At 36.5% G+C, this 21,659-nt stretch overlaps 1 long non-coding RNA gene across 3 annotated transcripts in view; it reads right to left on the reverse strand.

Moving 5' to 3' along the window:
- LOC141511039 (uncharacterized) overlaps positions 1-20,752 on the reverse strand; it is a 109,272-nt gene extending 88,520 nt beyond the window's left edge. For all 3 annotated transcript variants that reach the window (XR_012475251.1, XR_012475249.1, XR_012475250.1), the window contains exon 1: positions 20,673-20,752. This is a non-coding gene — a long non-coding RNA (uncharacterized LOC141511039). The remainder of the gene's footprint in view (positions 1-20,672) is intronic.
- Between the last annotated feature and the right edge of the window lie 907 nt (positions 20,753-21,659).

A 21,659-nucleotide genomic window follows, 5' to 3' on the forward strand; every position in this document is an offset into this window, starting at 1 on the left:
AAATAGGAAAGAGAAGAGACTCAAAAGAACAATGTTACAGAAGCCAAAAGAAGAGAAAATACCAAGAAGAAGAGCTAGTCAACAATGTTGAATGTGGCAAAGTATCAGGAGAATGAAGACTATGGAAAACTCATTGTATTAAGCAACTGAGAGATCATTGGTGGTTTTTAAGAAACTATTTTCAGTAGTTCTTATTTGGGAAAGGGGGGAGGGATGTCTGGAAGTCAAATTACAAGGCATCTAAGTTACACTGTGGATAAATCACTGAATCTGGAATCAGAAAGACTCAAGTTCAAATCTGACCTCATACACTATTTGTAAGACCCTAAACAAGTTATTTAACTTCTGCCTGTTTCCTTAACTTAAAATGGGAATCATAATTAGGACCTACTTATAGGGTTGTCGTGAAAACCAAATAAGATAATATTTGTAAAATATTTAGTGCAATACTTAGGAGTGTATGGGATGCCCATGGAGAACTATCACCTCTTGTGGGAAAGCTTACCAAGCCCTTTTCATGACCACTTATCCACCTTTAGCATGAACCCAATTCTCACTGTGACTTCAAGAAACTGCCATACTTTGGTAAAACTGCCTTAGAACGGGGGTGGCTAGGTGGCGCAGTGGATAAAGCACCGGCCCTGGAGTCAGGAGTACCTGGGTTCAAATCCAGTCTCAGACACTTAATAATTACCTAGCTGTGTGGCCTTGGGCAAGCCACTTAACCCCATTGCCTTGCAAAAAAAAAAAAACAACCTAAAAAAAACTGCCTAAGAAGATAGACTTAACTATAGTAAGGGTAACCAATAGACCTCAAACCCCTCAGTGAGTTAGGGGAATGTCTACCCCAAACATGGATGGATGAAAACAATTTGTTCTCTGATAGTCACAAAGGCAGTTGACACAAACTATGTGGAGCACTTAGAGCCCAGCTGGACATTGAAGACACTAAAATGCATCCTAAGATGCATTTTCAATCATTTGGACTTTTGTCTTACCACTGGACTCTGAAAGAGATCTACTGGTTTGGGTAGCTAGATAATGGCACAAGGTCCTCCAGACCTGGAGTCAGTCCAGATCTGGCTCAAAACCAGCTACAGACACGTTGATGAGTGACCCTGGGCATGTCATTTAACTCTGCCTTAGTTTCCTCATCTGTAAAATGAACTAAAGAAGGAAATGGCAAACCACTCTAGTATCTTTGCTCAGAAAACCCCCAAACAGGGTCACAATGACTCAGAAATGACAAACAACTGAACAATAACAGCAACACTGGTGTAAAATACAGATAACTGACCTTGAAGGCAGGAAGGTCTAAATTCAAGTCCTGATTGACTAATCCTGAAATAGCCTTCCATCTCTGACTGGCTAGATGATGATGATGGTGATGATGATGATGAAGAAGAAGAAGCAAGAAAATAAAGATTAATCTTTTGGAAGCAGGAAGGTCTCCAAATGACCTATTGGGACCATCTATTTTTCTAATTGTGAGAGAGGTCTCTAGTTCTGGCCTGTGCAACCCATTGCAAACTAGGTATGTTGCTGTCTGTGCAATCTGTGATCATTCCCCCTCCCTGAGAAGGATGATGTAATTATCCCTTCATCCTTCCTTCCATCTATTTTTAAATTTTTTCCCTTGATGTTGGAATGTGTGGGTTGGGCTCCTCTAACCCTCTTGCAGAAAACTAGTCCATGACAGATGCTTTTCCTATAAGAGACATCTATGAGCTTAACTGATGGGCTTTCCCACAGCAGGAATGACTGAGGACCTTAGGATGACCTAGATAGAATTAGGAAACAAATTCACAGGTACAAACATGTTCCCAATAGGTCACTGTAAGCTAGTGACAAAATGGATGGAGCATGGTACCTGGAGTCAGGAAGGCTCATCTTCCCAAATTCAAATCCAACTTCAGACACTTAATAGCTGTGTACAAGGACAAGTCATTTACCTCTTCTTGCCTCAGTTTGTCCATCTGTAAAATGAATTGGAGAAGGAAAAGTCTTTCCAGTATCTTTGCCAAGAAAACCCCAAATGGGGTCATCCAGAGTCAGACAAAGCTGAAATGATTAAGCAACAAGATCATTTCCTGGAGGACAGCATAATTGAGTCCTTGGGGAGCATGCTACCCCTCCCTAAGTGACAAGGGACAACCACAGTTCTTCTCAATCATTTCTCCTCTCTCCATGCTCAGAAAAGGGATACAGGAAAAGGAGTACAGGTATTTCATTCTCTAGACCCAACTAGCTATGTCCTTCAGAAAATTTGCTTGAATACATGAATTGTCCTTGGTTTCTGCCTTCCCTATGGTAGATTAGAAGAAATGTTTGTGACATAGTCATTTAATTCAGAAGAAAAATGAGTTAAGCCTCTCTCTTCCCCTACATACCTGAAATAATAGCTAACATTTATGTAGGGTTTTATAAATCTGATTATATCTTCACAACAACCTTGAGAAGTGAATAATAATATTATCTATATTTTACAGATGAGGAAACTGAGGCAGAAAGCACTTAAGTGATTTGATAAGGATTATATAGTTACCAAGTGTCAGGTCACATTTGAACTCATCTTCTTCAGTGCACATCCAGCTCCCTTTCCAGTGACTGCCTCTAACTCTTAAAAATTGTCACAAATACCTTTGGACCTCTTTGGAATGAATATTTTCTACTGTCAATCCACTTCTAGAGTTCACCAGAAACTTTTTAGGGACAGTCCCTTGAAACTGAAAATTAAATGATAGTTTAACAAACTTCATGATAAAATCTGCCAAAATCACAACCCAAAATACCAGAAGAGCCTAGCCAATAGAAGATAGTACCAAGGGTTATTTATTCTTTGTGAAAGACTTTTCCAATTTTTTTTTTGACAAAGGGTTTTGAGGGAACTCCCTCTGATTTTCCCAGTCAGAGCGGGTCAGCTTACTTACCTTTAGATATTCTCTATGTCTGATTAATGGTTTTAGTTCAGATTTGCACCTCCAGTAAGACACACTCCAGAAGAGGGAAAACATGAAGTAGTTTGTTATTGTTATTATGACAAAGATAAAGTCACAGAAGGCTTGCAACAAAAATAACTAATGATTCCTAAGAGGATTATAAGTATAACAATTACAATTAAAATAATGAAAAAGGAAACATCAAAGATAATCAAAAGAGATAGAAGGTTTATTGGGGAAACTCCAACCCACGAAATCTCAGACTGGGGAACCCCAGGAATTCAGCCATTTCACAGTCCCAATCAGAAGGGTCCAAAGCAGAGTATCCTCTCCATGGGTGAGATTCCAAAGGGGTCCAAGCAAGGCTTGTGTAATTATAAGATTCTGAGCTAAGAAGGCATGGTGCCAAGACTCTGGAACCATAAGATCCATCATGCTCCAAGTAATTGAGGAAAAAGAGAGTATGTTCACAGGACTGACCAAGTTCCCAGTCCCCAATTCTTAAGTTCCCTCCTTATCAGGAACTGGCTAGGTTCCCAATTATGGGGTGTTTTACTACACAGTCACCATGCCCTAACTTGTTCTACTATTTTTGTTCAGGTCATGCTAGGGACTTGGAAGAGCTTCATTGACTAATCATTCACTCTAAGATCTCTGCCAGTAAAGAAATAAGCAAATAATTTGGGTGCTCATTGCCCAAATTCAATGGAACATATCAAGACCAGTTCTAAGACTTGGACTAAATCCCCTAAATCTGAACAGAGTTCTGCCCAATGCTTCCCTTTACCACCTTTCCCCTCTTTTGTTCTGTGACTCCTTGAGAACAGAGATTGATTTTTTATCCCAGGGCCTGGCATGCCCCTGCTACTTATATCTACATATCACTGCAACCTGTTGTAAGAATTAGTTCAGTCCTTCAACCTACAAGGAATTTTGTATAATATCCCCCAGACTCGTAGAAGACCTTTTTCAGAAAGCAAAGAAAATCTTATTCATCCATTGTATATTTAGTTGCTAACACACAGGAAAGTACTGAGATCACATTAAAGAGCATGTTAAAAATTTTCTGAAAGCCTGGAAATCCAAATGTGGTGTTGGAAAGATCAAAGAAAACTAGATTGGTCTATCAATCAATCAATAAACATTCATTAAGCACCTCTTTTATGCCAGGCACTGTGCTGGGTTCTGGGGTACAATGACAAAAATGCACAGTTTCTATTCTCAAAGAGCGTCTTTCCATAAGAAGAAACCACAACATATATAAAACCATTCCATTACATAGGTGAAGGAGACTTGAGGGTAGCTAGGTGATACAGGACTGTATCTAGAATTAGGAAAATCTGAGTTCAAACCTGAACTCAGACATTTAGTGGCTGGACAAGTTGTTTAACCTTGTTTGCCTCAGTTTCCTCATCTGTAAAATGAATTGGAGTAGGAAATGGTAAACCATTCTAGTATCTTTGCCAAGAAACCCTAAATGGGGTCACAAAGAGTCAGATATAGCAGAAACAACTCAATAACAAAAAGGAGAAATGAGAGCACTGAGCCTTGATGGAGCATGAGAAGAAAATGGATTTCTTCAGAGATATTTGGAGGATTTTGGAGGAAGTAATGTATAAAAAAATTTAAATTTTAAATGGTAGACAGGACATTTCCTTGGAACCACAGACTCATAGTGAGCTGGTTCCTAATATGGCTCTTACTTGCAACACTAGAGACTACTTAGTGCACCCATTCAAAAATCTAATAAGCATTGAAATCAATGGAACTTACTTAAAATGATAAGTACTTTTTATCCAAACCGATGAGCAAGCATTAACTGTAATGGGGATAAGTTAAAAACCTTCCCCAAACAAATAAGAATGAAGCAAGGATGCCCATCATCTCCTCTATTATTTAATATTGTACTAGAAATTGTAGCTGTAGTAATAAGAGAAGAAAAAGGAGTTAAAGGAATTAGAATACACAATGTGGAAACAAAAGAATTATTCTTTGCAGATGATATGATGCCTTTCTTAGAAAATTCTAAAGACTCAGCCAAAACAACTACTTGAATTCATTAACAACTTTAACAAAATTTCAGAATGCAAAATAAACCCACATAAATTATCAGCAATTCTATATATTAACAAAATCCAGTAGCAAGAGCTAGAAAAAGAAATTCCATTTAAAATAACTGTAGATAATAGAAAATATTTGGGAGTCTATCTGCAAAGACAAATCCAGGAATTACATGAGCAGAATTATAAAACACTTTTCACACAAATAAAGTCAGATCACAGAAAAATATTAATTGCTCATGGGTAGAATAAGCTAATATAATAAAAATGAGAACTCTGCCAAAATTAATCTACTTTTTCAGTGCTATACCAAACTATCAGAAAAAAATTTTTAATTTTATGAAGCAAGAAAAATAATAATTTATCTGGAAAAACAAAAGCTCAAGGATATCAAGGGAACCAACGGAAAAAATTTGAAAAATGAGCTAGTTGTACCAGAGCTCAAACTATATTATAAAGCATCAATTATCAAAATAATCTGGTACTAGCTAAGATAGAGTGATGGTTCAGGTACAGATGACATTATAGTTAATGATCATCACAATTTAGTATATGACAAACCCAAAGATCTAAGTTTTTGGAAAAAAACTCATTGTTTGACTAAAAAACTGCTGGGCAAACTAGAAATCAGTAGGGCTGAAACTGGCTTATAGATCAATATCTTATACCATATACCAAGAACAAGGTCAAAATGGGTACATGATATAAAGGACACCTTAAGCAATTAAGAGAATGTGGGATAGTTTATCTGTCAGATTTATAGATAAGGGAAGAATTTAGGACCAAAGAACATATAGAAAGCATTACATAAAGTAAAACAGATAATTTTGATTATGTGAAATTAAAAAGGTTTACACAAACAAAACCAATACAAAATTATAAGGAAAGCAGAAAACTGGGAGAAGGAAAATTTTATAATAAGTGTCTCTGATAAAGGCCTCATTTCTTAAATATATAGAGAACTGGATCAATTTTAAAATATATATATATATATATATATATATATGAGTCATTCGCAATTGAAAAATGATCAAGGAATGTTTTCAGACAAAGAAATCAAGGCTGTCTCTTGCTAAATGAAAAAAATGTTCTAATTCTCTAGAAATGCAAATTAAAACAACTCTGAGATATCACAAATACCTATCAGAGTGACTAATATCATAAAAGAAAAGAAGAAAATGTTGGAAGTGGGAAAACTGGAACACACACATTGTTGTGAACTTATCCAATCATTCTGGAGAGCAATGTGAAACTATGCCCAAAGGACTATAAGACTATGCATTCCATTTGAACAATACTACTGCTAGGTCTGTATCCCAAAGACATCCAAAAAAATGACCTCTGTATAAACTTTGTAGTTAAGAATTGAAAATCAAAGGAATGACCATCAATTGAGGAATGGCTAAAAAAATGGTACATGCTTGTAATTAAATATTATTGTGCTATAAGAAATGACAAGCAAGATGATTTCAGGAAAACCTGGGAATACTTACATGAGCTTTTGCAAAGTGTAATGAGAAGGATGTACATAGTAGCAGCATGTTCTATGAATAACTGTAAATGCCTTAGTTATTCTCAGCAGTACAATGACCCAAAACAATCTCAAAGGACTGATAATAAGCCATATTTTCCACCTCCAAAGAAAGACTTGATATTGATTGAATACAGAATGAAGAATGTTATTTTTCACTTTCTTTCATTTTTTTATTTGAGCCATCTTATATAAAATGAATAATATGGAAAAGTTTTATTTAATTGCTGATGTATAACCTATATCTGATTTCTTACCATCTGAGGGATGTGGGAGGGAAGAAAGTAAGGGAGGGATAGAATTTGGAACTCAAAACTTTAAATAAAAATGTTTTTTTAATTATTTCATAACATAAAGAGATTTCCTTTCCTCATAGTAATTACTCATATCTCTTTACATATTAAATACTTTAATCTTCTAGAATTAAATAAATATTAGTTACTAAATATGCAATCTGTTCACAATGAAATAAATACTAAATAAAAGGCAAAAGCAATTGTACAAAAGATCATATCCAGATTTACATCAAACCCATTCCATAAGAGCAAATAATTTCAACTTCCATAAATACAATTTTGGCATTCAATTCATTCAGGATATCAAAGTCTTTTAAAGGAAAGTCTTCATATTTCACTTTAAAAGAAGTTAAATTGTGTCTTATTTTAATCCATTTTCTTTTTTCTCTCTCTCTTCAGCCCTGACAAATAAAAAGCTCTTCAAAATGCATTCTAAACAACCAGTTCCTCATAAAAAAATTTTTTTCTAAGATTCTTCATAAAACTTCTAATAGCTTCATATATCTAGACCTGAAATTTAGAGACTCAGAAACCTCTAGAACATAGAGGTCATCAAATTCCAACATCCTTGCTTTACAGATGAAGAAACTGGGATAGGTCCAGAGAGACTAAGTGGGCAGTGCCACATAGATAGCAAGTATCAAAGTAAGACCCAGTTAAACCCCAATCATCTCACTCTAAAGTCAGTATCCATTTGTTTTTCTATTATGCAACTGTTTCCCTCAATTGTCTCTTCACCTTCTCTTTCTGTTTATATTCTCCACAGGCTCCACAGAGACCCTTATAGATCAAAAGTTTAAACACATACATTTTCCCTAACTTCATAGAGAAGAAATTTATTGAATTGTAATTTCAAACTGTCCTTCCTGAAACATTCCATTTGACTCTTAAAGACACTGTAGCCACAATCTGAGGGAGAGTTCACTAAAACCAATTACATAAGTATAAAAATATATACAATATAAATACAGAGTAATTGTGTCAAGGAAGGTAGGATGATCTTGAAAAGCTTCATCTACTTTGCAGGAGTCAAGTTTTGAAAACCACTAAAAAATACAAGATGTGAAAGTAAGGACTGACTATATTCCAATAATTAATTACGCCAAGCTATACAGAGATGGGAAATGAAGTATGATATGGAAGGAATAGCAAAAAGTCCAATTTGGCTAAACTATGTACTTTTAAGAGTGCTGAATATAATAATCATTTTGTTTTTTCCCCAATTACATACTGTGAACATTTTTGCATTCATTTTTATAAGATTTTGGGTTCCAAATTTTTTCCCTCCCCTTCTGAAAATGGTAGGCAGTTTGATATCATTTATATCTGTGCTATCAGGTATAACATTTCCACAGTAGTCTCAAGTGTAAAAGAAGTAAAGCAAAAGGAAAAAATAAACATGAGAAAGAGTAAAATAATTGAAGAAAATATGCTTTGATCTACATTGATTTAGTCAGTTCTTTTTATAGATGTTTATAGCATTTTCCTTCATGAGTCCTTTGTACTTGTGTTGCTGAGAAGAGCTGGGTCATTTCCAGTTGATGATCACACAATGTCACTGATACTGCTTACATTGTTTTCCTGATTCTAACATTGTTTCAGTTCATACAAGTCTTACCAGTTTTTTCTGAAATATATCTACTCATCATTTCTTACTGTATATTAGCATTACATTATGTTCATATACCACAGCTTATTCAGTCATTCTCCAATTGATGGGCATCCCCTCAATTTCAAATAGTATTTATTTCATTGTTAACAGATTGCATACTTAATAACTAATGGGGGGGGGGGAGTTGCAAGGCAATTGGGGCTTGCCCAAGGCTACACAGCTAGGTAATTATTAAGTGTCTGAAGTCAAATTTGAACTCAGGTCCTCCTGACTCCAGGAGCAGTGCTCTATCCACTGCACCACCTAGTCACCCCTCCCATAAATATTTTTGTGGAAATGGGTCCTTTTCCCTTATTTAATGCTCTTTGGGACACAGTCCTGGATCAAAAGGTATGCAGAGTTTGGTTGACCTTTAATTATAGTTCCAAATTGCTCTCCCAGAATGATTAGATCAGTTCACAACTCCACCAACAGCACACTAGTGTCCCAATTTTCCCACATCTCCTCCAACAGTTATCATTTAACTTTTTTGTCATATCAGACCATCTGATAGATGTGAGATGGTATCTCAGAGTTGTTTTGATTTGCATTTCTCTAATCAGAAGTTATTTGAAGCACATTTTCATGGGTCATATATAATAAGATTAAAAATGGCAAATTGTAGCCAGACTTTGAAAGACCTTAAATGCCAGGATAGAAATAGTGAACAACAGCAGTTTATTGAATGGGGAAGGGACATATTCAAACAGGAATTAGGAATTAGGAAAATCATTCTGACAACCATGTGGAAGATGGATTGGAGAATGTATAAATTAGAGAAAGGTAGTTCAATTGGGAATCTTTAATCTTTAATAAATTTGTCTAGGCAGAAGGTTATTTGATTTGAAATAAAGCAGTGTCAAAGTGAGCAGAGAAAGGGAAAGATCTAAAAGATGAAGAAAAACCTGAATGGTTAGAAAAGATAAGAATGAGGAGACAAAAATTACTTCAGTCTTACATCCTGGGTAACTGGAAAGAATTGAATTATTCCTGAAGTTGGAGGGAAAAGATGTTGGGGAAGATAAGTTTTTGCTTGGACATGTTTAGTTTGAGATACCTACAAATATAGTTCAAAACATCTTTAAAAGGCATCTGGCAATGAATGACTAGAGATAAGGGAAGAGTTTAGGACTGGCTATATATAATTAGGATTCATCTGCATAGAGATAACTGAATCCATGGAGTTCATGGGGTAACCAAGTGTGAGAGTGTAGAGAGAGAAGACAATATGGATAGCAAACATTACCTTCAGTCAGAAGTAATGATATAGAGATACCAAAGGAATGGTCAGACATGTAGAAAAAGAACTACTAGGGAATAGGGTCATAAAAAAAACAGAGGGGAGAGTATCAGGCCTCTACATGGTCTAAAGGAGTGGTCAGTAGAACCAAATACTAAAAAGTGGTAGAGCAAAGTGAGTAAAGAGAGGACATAGAATTTGACAATTATGAGAAATTTGGTAACTTTGGAGAAACCAATTTCAGCTGAGAGATGAGGTCAAAAGTCAGTTAGCAAAGGTTTAAGAATCCAGTGAAAGATGACAAAATGAAGGCAATGAAAGCAACCAGTTTTGCTAGTTTAGCAATGAAATGGAAGAGAGAAATAAAACAAGAATTTGACTGGATTGTATTAGTGTCACTTAGAAGGTTTTTCATTGTGGGCAATTCACTGGTGTATTTGTAAGTAGCAGGAGAAGGAACTAGTCAATTAGGAGAAACTTAATATTAGGGAGTAATCATTGGAGTGATTTGAGATGGAAGAAAAGGGAGGTGATGAATAAAGGCTATATATAAAGGACTTGACAATGGCAAAGGTAAGAGTCCCCTTTCCTATATCATTTCCCATCATAGAATGTGAAAGTCCTTGAAAGCTAGATCATTCATACTTCATTTGTATTTTCAATGTTTACTACAACACTTTGTACATAAGTTAATGAATTTTTATTCATGCATTCATTCTTCCTCAAAGACTAATGGAAAAGAGAATTTCAAGGACAATTTCAAGGTTTGAAAGGGGATTTTTGAGATGTAGAGATAGAAGAATGAAGTCATGAAATAATTCTATTTTCTCATTAAAGTATATGACAAACTGGAGAGGAGAATATAGGATTGTGGGATGCTCAAGGGGAGAAAAGAAGTTTGAATCAGTTCCTATAAGAAATGCGTTAGAGAATCAACCAGGATTTAATCGCTGCAATGAATATTCCATTATGACTAAATAGTATAAATTAGTAGTGGCCTCATGCTGTTCAGTTGTATGTCCCATTTCACAATTCTTAAGTAGCAGTAGAGGAGGACAATCTTGAAAGCAATCTATTGTTGAGTTTGGTAATAAGATGTAACTGATCATGTTATCCTTACCTCTATGATGCTGTCTATCTAATCACATTGTCTTCCCCACCTACCCAACTCTTCAGTTCCCAAAACTATATTCAGGTTGGTGATCCCTCTCTTGGGGTTTTGGGTCATTGAGAGAGATCATTCACCCAAATTATTGGTTATTACCAGACTAATGTATTGAAAATGCTTGCAATCTTGTCTCTCAATTTACCTTAATTTTCAAACCTAATAGCCCCTATGTGGAGGATGAATTGGAATAGCATGAGATTTTTGATAGAGATACTAGACTTAGAGCAACACTATTTTGTTCATCTCTGTGTGTAGTCTAGACCCCACTATCCCTCATTCTGAAATACCACCCCTACATTCATCTCCCCTCCTCAATCTTCCCTAGATCTATGAATCAGAATTGGGTAATGAAGGGCAGAACTTCTACTTTACACTTATTCCTGCTTCCTGCACAAGGTCAGAATTTTCTAGTATGATCTGGGATTTCTTCTTGCTCTGATGCAGTCTTGATTTTCTTTTGGTTCCTGTACTAGAATATTTTTCATGGCAAACCTCATTCCCACTCCTATAGAAACTCTATAGATCTTTTTCCAAATTCCCTACACCAACCAGAGTTTGAAAAATGACTCACTGTGATTTATTTTCCCTTAGATTTCCAAATGAGATCTTGATCTGGTGCATTTTCTAGATCATTTGGGAGGAGGTATACAGGAAGATTTGGGCTGTACTTTCTACATTTTGCAAACTTGGCATTTCCCCTCCTATCTTCCCAGGAAAACATCACATTATTGTCCCCTGTGCACTCTTCATTTCCCAATAAGCTGGGCTACTCCCTTTTTCCCATACACAATATTCCATTTCCCGTTTCTTTGAGGGAGCAAGATGGAAGAGTAAAGACTGGAACTCCCCCCAGCTCTCCCCTAGATCCCTCTAAATACCTTTAAATAATTACTGTAAACAAATTCTAGAGTAGCATAACCCACAAAAAAAGACTGAATGAAACAATTTCTCTAGCCCAAAATGACTTAGAAAATCAGCAGGAAAGGTCTACCATACCAGGGTGAGATTGGAGCACAGTTCAACAGAGTCCAACACACTCTGTGCCTGAGCAGCTCAGTTCCAGGAAACCAAAAGCAAGCCTTGGGAGTCATTGAAGGAGCAACAGCTACTTCCAGTACTCTTAATCCACAAATAGTAAGGAGATCAGAAGGAGATTACAGGGATCTCTTCAATAGCACTGAGGCAGAACTCTGTTGCTTTGCCCATATTTGGATCTGACTCACCAAAGTGAGACACCTTAGATAAACTGAAAATTTGAAAATCCCTAGAAGTGTATCTGAAAACAGTTGCACAAAATCCTAGAAGCTTGGGACAGTGTGCCCTCTACTCTGAATGTAGAACCTTAATTTAACAAAGAGTTAAAATCAAGTCATAGACTGGGAAAATGAGCAAAAAGAAAAAAACCTAACAATAGAAAGTTTCTATGGTGACAAGGAAGATCAAAAGACATACTTAGAAAAAGATAACGAAGTCAAAGCTGCTACATCCAAGCCTCCAAAAAAAAATAAGAATTTATCTCAGGCCTTGGAAGAACTCAAAAAGGATTTTGAAAATCAAGTAAGAGAGATAGTTGGAAAATTGGGAAGAGAAATAAGAATGATACAGGAAAATCATGAAAAAATGAATCAGCAGCTTGGTAAAAGAGACAGCAAAAATACTGAAGAGAATAAATAATACATTAAAAACTATTTGCCATTTTAAAGTCTATATACAGGCCTCCCCTTATGACTAAAATGTTCTCTCTGGTCTTCTCCAACTCCAAGAATCTCTAGGCAAACTATTGAGAGGTCCTATTCTATATCCCCTGACTCCAGACAAGGAAATTCCATAACTTTTCATAATAACTCATTCTTAGACTTTTCTTAAGAAAATGGCATAGGGGCAGCTAGGTGGTGCAGTAGGTAGCACACTAGCCCTGAAGTCAGGAGGACCTGAATTTATATCCAGCCTCAGCAACTTGACACTTAGTAACTGTGTGACCCTGGACAAATCACTAAACCCCCCCCCAAAAAAGTGGCATACTAAATGAAATGATAGCTCTTAAAGTCCAAATGACCTGGGTCCAAACCCTGATATTATCATATTTTATGACATTAAACAAGTTATTTCACTTTACAAAAAGAAATAAAAGGTAATAGGGCAACAGGTAGCACCATGAATAGAGAACTGTCCCTGGAATTAAGAAAACCTGAGTTCAAATCCAAGACTAATGTTTGATGTTTATTAACTGTGTGATCTTGGGCAAGATGCTTAACCCCATTGCCCCAACAACAACAAAAAAAAGCTTATTTTAAAAGAATCTTAAAAACGGTACATATATGCTAACTATAAAGTCAACCATTATTATTATCAAACAGGACTGGCTTATTTGTATAGTGCTTTAAGTTTCCATATTACCACAACAACCCTGAAAGGGAGGTGCCTACATTTTTTCATCCACAGAAACTAAAGTTGAGAAATATAAAGCAACCTGCCCAGGGTCACACAACTAGTAATTGCCTGGGGCAGGATTGAACTCAGGCGTTTCTAACTCCAGATGTGGCACTCTATCCACTATACCATCATTGTTGTTGAATCATTTAAATCATGTCTGACTCTCTGTGATAATATTTGGGGTTTTCTTGGTAAAGACAGTGGAATGTCATTTTTTGCTCTTGTTCATTTTACAGATGAGGAACTGAGGCAAATAGTTAATCACACAGCTAATGTCTGAGGTCAGATTCCAACTCATTAAGATGAGCCCATCTTCTGTGTCACCGAACTGCCTATAATATTAAACCATTAAACTAACTTTCCAACTAATACAAGTTAGTCCTAAAACTTTATTTGTTCTTATTCTATCCTCAATGGAGCTAGTTGCTATTCTTTGCAATTCTCTTAGTAGACTTGAAGACCATTAGAGAAGTGACCTGTAGAGCCAGGGTTCTTTAAAAGAATTAGAATATGGTCAATTGAGATGGAGTCAGTCCTAAACAGACTCTCTGTAAAAAGGTTGTCTAATAAACGTTCCCAAGTGATTGATTTCAAGGCAGCTAGGTGGTTTAGTAGATAGAGCAATAGCACTAGAGACAGCAGAACCTGAATTCAAATCTAGCCTCAGACTCTCATTAGCTAGCATTAAGGAATTTAGAGCAGGAGAGCCAAGATACTGATGAAAATAAGGAAAAGATGACAAACAACAATCCACAACACTTCCCAGAGTCACCAGAGCCAGATTAAAAAGTAACTTGGAAATGTCAAATAAAAAAATAAAAATGCAATCAATCATTGTTGGTTTTCTAATTCAATATGCTACAAACAAGAATTCTTATGCACAATTTAGTGCCTCATTTCTATTTGAGTGACCCAACTTGTGTAAGGAGATCTCAGAGTAGAATCTTCCCCTCTCAATAACTCAATAACTCATCTGCAATTTAAAGTTTAAGCAAGGAAGCACTGAGAAGGAAAAAGATATGCACAGAGTCATACACTCAATATGTGTTCAAGGTAGGATATGAATATGTATCTTCCTGGATAGCAAGACCTATCTACTATTCTGTACTGAACATCTAGCCATTAAATCAAAATGGGAAGAAATTATAATCATAATGATTGAGATTTGAATCAAATTTTAAAATTTCTAAAGTACTATACAGGCATTACTTGATCCATACAATAAACCTGAGGTAGGTGCTGCAGGTCTTATCATCCCCATTTTATAGCTGAAGAAACTAAGGCTCTGGTAGATGATTTTTCCAAAATCCCATAGCTCCAATGACAATCTGTCTGATTCTGAGTCTATCACTCTCTCCACTTTGGTAAGCTTCTGGCCTTAGAGGTCTATAATCATCCTCATTCTTACATACTCACATCCACTATCACCCTAACCCCGATGCATACAAATCTATATACTTATATATACAAAATAAATGGAATCATTCAGATAAACTGCCTGTCTGATCGGAAAGTGTCATAGAAATGTCAGCTCAACTTTCATCAACATCATCATTGATCATTATTAAGGAAAGGGATGCAATACTATTCTATGACATCCATGTACAAGAGCAGTCCTTAGCATGAAGATAAATTCAACCTGCAATTGAAAACACTGATAACAAATAACAGTCCATTGACAAGCATTTAAGTGCCTACTAGCAGCAGTGGGTGTTGTTCGATCTTTTTTCGGTTGTGTTTGACTTTTCATGGCCCCATTTGGGATTATCTTGTCAAAAATACTGGCATGCAGTGGATAGAGCATGGGCCCTGGAATCAGAAGTACCTGAGTTCAAATCCAACCTCAGACACTTAATAATTACCTAGCTGTGTGGCCTTGGGCAAGCCACTTATCCCCATTTGCCTTGCAAAAACCTAAAAAAAAAAAATACTGGGATGGTTTGTTTCTCCAACTTATTTTACAGATGAGGAAACTGAGGTAAGTGGAATTAAGTGATGTGCCCAAAGTCACACAGTAAGTGACTGAGGTCAAATTTGAACTCTGGAAGCTGTCTTCCTTTTCCCCAGGTTCATCTGACTGCCCCACTGTACATTAGAGCTTAGCTAAGTGCTAAGGAGACAAAGACAAAAAATATTTCCTGCTCTCAAAGAGACAAACAACTTGCAAACAACTATGTTACAAACAGGCTACAGAGAGAGGATAAACTGGGGATAATAAGCAAAGGGAAATCACTTGATTTAAAGGGGATCAAGAAAACCTTTAAAAGGTAGGATTTTAGCTGGACCTGAAAGGAAACCAGATAAGGCAAGGGAGGATGAAAATGGAGAGAATTACAGACACTGGAGGGATGAATGGAGGTAAAATGTCGTTTTCTAGGAAAAACTAAATGCCATTGTCACAGAATCACTGCATGAGTCGGAAGAAAGATGATATAAAGCTTCAAATAGTAGGAGTGGGTCAGGATATGAAGGACTTTGAAAGTTAAACAGAGGATTTTATAGTTCATCCTGTAAATAACAGGAAGCCACTGGAATTCCCTGAGTGCAGGTGGGTGAGGAAGGGTTATGGCAATGTGTTCAGCTCTGTGGTTTAGAGAGATCATCACTTGGAGAGCTGAATGGAGATGGAAGGAAGCATCAACAAGAGCTGTCATGAAGACCTCAATCTTCTGTCCCCCCTAGGGGATCATTGCTTAGTCCCTAGATATTTAGGAATCTGAATTTGTACCCTGTACATGATATATTTCTCTTCCTGTTAGAATGTTAGCTCCTTGCAAATAGATCATCTCATTTATTGCCATTGGTTTCTCTACCACCTGGCACAGTATCTGAAACAAAGTAGGCAATTCATAAATTCTTGTTTATTGGTTGAATGATTAATTTGTTAACCAAGAAGAGAGATCTTCAAATAAACAATGTAGTGTAACAGAAAGAACTCTTATTCTGAAGACAGAGGACCAAGTTTCAACTCTGTCGCTTACTACCTATGTGAACTTGGGCAAGTTTTGAACCTCCCTAGGTCTCAGTTTCTTCTTCTGTAAAAGGAGGGGATTGGACTAGATGGTTTCTAAGGTCTCTTCCAATTCTGGAGATATGAGGATCCTACCACTGTGCCGCTAGAAGGATATGTATATCCCCTAGTTCTGCAGGAGGCCTGTTAAAACAGCTGTATCTTTCAGGGCCCAATGTGTCATTTCTATTATATTCAGGAAATCCCCTAATTAGGGGCTTTTGTAGTAAAAGTAATATGTAAATATTCTGGGCACAATTCAAGCAAGTATCAGCAGCAATGTTAAGTGGGAACATTCCACCAGCACCCAATGGATCATTAGTCATTTCAGCAAAGTCAGCTATAAGGAATTGAAGGTCTGGGGTGGTGGGAAGGGAATAGGAGTTGATTTCCCCTGGAAACTTCACACATGAAAAAGGTCAAGAAAATCGTCATAGTCCAAACTTGGAAGCTAAAGATAAATAATGGACATATTAGGAGTAGGAAGAAGAGAAAGAATGTCCTTGAGTAGGCTTCAGGGTTGCAAAATAATCACTAAATACACCAACCAATCCAAAATGGATGTTTTTATTGAAATCTAGACTGCCCTTACCTAAAAACCTATGGATCTGAAATAGGACAATAATAGGAAAGGTATAAGAAAATAATAATGAAGTTCTTAGCAAACTCAAAAGCACTATATAGTAATATCATTACCAATTTTGATTCATGGTCAGGAGACTATAACCTAAAATCCCTAAATGGAAACCAAGAAAGTTCATGATAGGAGCTGTTGATTTTTTAGAGATATTCATTTATTGATTTTTTTTATTTTTTACTATTGCAATCCAACCTCACAGCATAGAAAATATTCATTCTGGACATAAAGGCAGGAAATCCTGGGTTTGTATCCCAATTTAGATATTTACTCTCAGGTAAGTCACCTGATATCTCTGAGCTTCAGTTTTGTTTTTATTGTCATTTCAATTGTGTCCAACTCTTCATGACTCCATTTGGGGTTTTCTTGGCAAAAATAATGAAGTGGTTTCTCATTTTCTTCTCCAGGTCATTTTTCAAATGAGAAAAACTGAGGCAAAGAGGATTAAATGACTTGCCCAAGGACACAGCTAGTAATTGTCTGGATCACTTTTCAACTCAGGTCTTAACTCCACTGTACTCTATCCACTGTACCACCTAGTTGTCACTGAACCAAAATATCCTTATCTATTAAAAATAAGGATAAGACCTAGCTGACAGTATTGTCATGATTTTATAAAGTCCTCTGCAAACCATAAAACTACTACAAAGCATGAGTGATTGTTATTATTTTAACTGAGTTGTCATAGTGAAACTAATTTTTCACTCTAAAAAATCATTGAAGGAATAAAAATGTTACTTGTGAATATATCATATCTGCCAACTTGACTGTGAGAGCTGTGAGAGTAGGCATTATGTCTTTTGTGAGTTAAAATTATAAATATTATATTTCATCCAACACCTAGCACAATGTTCTGCAAACATTGTGTTTAATCAATGCTTAATTGAATTACCAAATTTTGTCTCTTTTCTCTGAAAGCATCTAAAACCTGAAAGACACAAAATTTTCTTAGATTTTTTTTAACTTTTTTTTGCTTTATCATAATAGATAGATGGGGGGTGGCTAGGTGGCCCAGTGGATAGAGCACCGGCCCTGGAGACAGGAGTATCTGAGTTCAAATCCGGCCTCAGACACTTAATAATTACCTAGCTGTGTGGCCTTGGGCAAGCCACTTGACCCCATTTGCCTTACAAAAACATAAAAAAAAAACAGAGAGATGACTATGGATTCTTGCAGATTATGCCAATGAAATGATAAGCTTTGCCAGGTCCTATCAAGTTGAATTTCAGCATGATCATAGAGATGGATCATATATTTTAATTGTTTGGGAAACAACCTAACTTTTTTTAGAGGGTTTTTTTGGTTTGTTTTTTTGCAAGGCAAATAAGGTCAAGTGGCTTGCCCAAGGTCACACAGCTAGGTAATTATTAAGTGTCTGAGGCCATATTTGAACTCAGGTACTCCTGACTTGGGGGCCAGTGCCTTTTCCACTACACCACCTATCTGTCCCCAACCTAACTTTAAAGAAGCCCACTGCCAGAAGGATGAACACAGGGGTCATTTACTTTTTAATCACAGGAAGAAATGACACCATCAACTAAGGGGTAGAAGAATTGCTATCTGTCAGAAGAAGGAGTATTCCTGAGGAAAATACCACAGATTCTTGAAATATCATTGTTTCAGCAAATTTGATTATTTTCAGGGGGTCACAATTCAAACTAATTCACCCTAAGCTAAATACTTCCCACACACTCTCAGGATATTTAAGAATACAATTTATTAAGTAAAGGCTACAAGCAGTACCAGCTATAATATCTACCATTCAGCCACTCCCTAGGGTATCAGAATTCTCAGACTTGTGAATAAACTATATAACATTGTTCTAAGAGTTTTCACTAATCAAGAGAGACACCAGTAACAACTCAATACTGATCACTCAGCCTAGAGTGATTAAAAGTCTAAGTGGAAAACTTTTGTTTGGCAAGTCAATAAGGTCAAATCAATTAATAATTAGGCATTATGATCTGTTGATGGTAATCAAGAATTAAGGTCTGAAAAGTTATGTCAAGGCAAAGGTTTTCCAGGTATCATATGACCATTGCCCTCTCTATTCCACCTCATAGGAGAATGAAATCTTAGGGGAAGTAGGGAGGTAGAAATAAACAGCCAAAATTATTTAAAGGATTTTTAGTATTACTCCTACATAAATATTTACACTTTTAAACTGTGAATGACTTAGTTATTCTCAGTAATACACTGATTCATTCCCAAAGAACTAATCAATATCCACCTCCAAAAAGCTAATATTGTTTGACTTCAGACTGAAGCATGCTATTTTTCACTTTCTAATAGGGAAATGTTTTACAAAATTACATATGTATAACATGTAACTGACTTCTTATCACCCCAAGGAGGGAGGAAAGGAGGGAAAAAAAATAGAATTTGGAACACAAAACTTTTGTTTTAAAAATTGTTTTAACTTGTATTTGAGGGAAATAAAATATATCAAATTTTAAAAGTAAAAATAAATGCACTTATCAATGAAAACAAAATGCAAATCAAATTCAATGAAAAAGGAGCTAATAAAAAATTCCCTTCATCTGCCAATGGCTTCAAATCAATGATTATTTAATTTAACATTCACAATGGAAGTCAGATATAAGTGGGCTTGTGGTATGTGTAAAACTCAATACAGAACAACATTAGTTAGCACAGGCTCAGAACAGAAATGAATTACATCTTCCTGTTGTTTGCTGCATTTAAATAAGAAATCTACAAATGCAAAATTAAACAATCTTTGTAAAAATTCATCATGATATTTCTTATATTTCTCAACATCATTCCTTTTGGTAAGTTTGGCTAATTATCTGGTTTCCAAAATATTGACAACTGTAAAAAATTGAAGCAATGCAAGAAAAATTATGTTGTCATTTTCAGCAATTAAATTTGTAAGAAACAAACACCTTACCAAGAACTCAGAATCTCCATTAGTGAAGCAAAGGGTATTCTTTATAGAAATGTCCTTAAGAATGGGTATCCCAAATAGAAATGGGACACAATTTGCATATGAAGTCATGGCCTTCCATCTACTGCCTAGAAATACAAGTCCCTCCCCATATCCCCAATTGGTTGGGTATTGCCAAAGTCAATGGTCATCCAATTCTCTCTTCCCTATGGGTTCAAATTCCTTATCAAACCTCCTCTTCCCCCCCTAATTTGGTATAACAAAGGCTCTTAAAAGGTATAACACAGAGGTGTGAATCTCTCTACTGGTGCCAGTTCATTCACTAATTCACCTAATGCCTAACCCCTTGCTCTCCTGTTGCCAGTCTATGATACCTTTCCACTCTATAGAGAGTCCCCTTGTTCCCTGTAAGCTATAAATTAGCTTGATTTACATCTGTAAGCCAACATTTCTCTGATTCTACCACTTCAGCTCTTTCTCATGTTCCCTACCTATTTCTCTGTAAGGTATAGTTTCCTCAGTTTCCCGTACCTAATTACCTTAAATTTTCCCTCTTGTCTATTCTCAAATTTGAAATAAAATCTCTTCACCAGAGGCAGAGCCAAGATGTCTGCATGAAGGCAGGATTTCCCAGAAACTCTTCCCCAGAAAACTCCAAATACCATAAAATTATGACTCTAAAATTCTAAGGTGGCAGAACCCACAGAAAAACTGAGTGAAACAATTTTCCAGCCCAAGACAACTTGGTAGATCTGCATTACTGCTGGGCACCTGGGGGTAGCAACAAGAGCAGTTTCCAGACCTTTTGGACCAAGGATCACAGGGGATGGCTTGGAGGGTCAGCAGAAGAACTGCCACACCAGAGTGAAGGAAGAAGTCCAGGTCAGCACTGACCTCACAGCAGCCTCATCCCCAAGACCCTCTATGTCACCCAGTTTCCAGGGTGCTCAGCCCACAGATAGTAAAGGGGTGGGGAGAGAGACTGGAGAGGTCTCTCCTCTATCCCTGGGGCAGGACTAGGCCTAGTCTGGATCCCCATACTACCATAGAGAAGCAGGGACCCTCCACACAGCTCCAGGGCAGAAGGGAGTGCCTATGGTCATACACAAACGAGAGCATAGACCAGGAGAGCAGTCAGAGTCTCTCATAAGACAAGGGAGGAATTAAGGTCCATGATGGGGGAGGGGGTTATTCCAAAAACCCCAAAAGTTTTAGAAGCATGATAAAAATCACATCATAGGCTAAAAATTCAGGATAACACAAGATTTAGCCATTTCTACATTAAGAGCTTGAAGGGTTTGGAATATAATATTACGGATATGATGTTATGGAAGACAAAAGAGCTTAGATTACAACCAAGAATCAATCATCCAGTAAAATTGAACATACCCTTTCAGGGGAAAAGTTGGACATCAATGAAATAGGGAAATTTCAAACATTCCTGTTGAAACAACCAGAGTTGAACAGACAGTTTGATCTCCAGGTACAGGACTCAGGCAAAGCATAGAAAGGATAGACAGGGGACAAATTATGAAGGATTTAATGATGATGAACTGCTTGTATTCCTGCATGGGAAGAAGATACTGATAACTCATATGAAGCTTCTCACTTGTAAGAACAGTAAGAAGGAGCATAAATATACAAGGCACAGGAGGGAGCTGAATATAATGGTATAATGTTATAAAGTTGGAGACAGTGTGTGTGTGAGGAAAAAAGAAATGTATTGGGAGAAAGGGAAAGGAGAGATAGAATAGACTAAAACATTTCATGTAAAAAAGTCAAGAAAAAC

The sequence above is a fragment of the Macrotis lagotis genome, chromosome 2 (genome assembly GCF_037893015.1).
Source record: "Macrotis lagotis isolate mMagLag1 chromosome 2, bilby.v1.9.chrom.fasta, whole genome shotgun sequence".
NCBI lineage: Eukaryota > Metazoa > Chordata > Mammalia > Peramelemorphia > Peramelidae > Macrotis > Macrotis lagotis.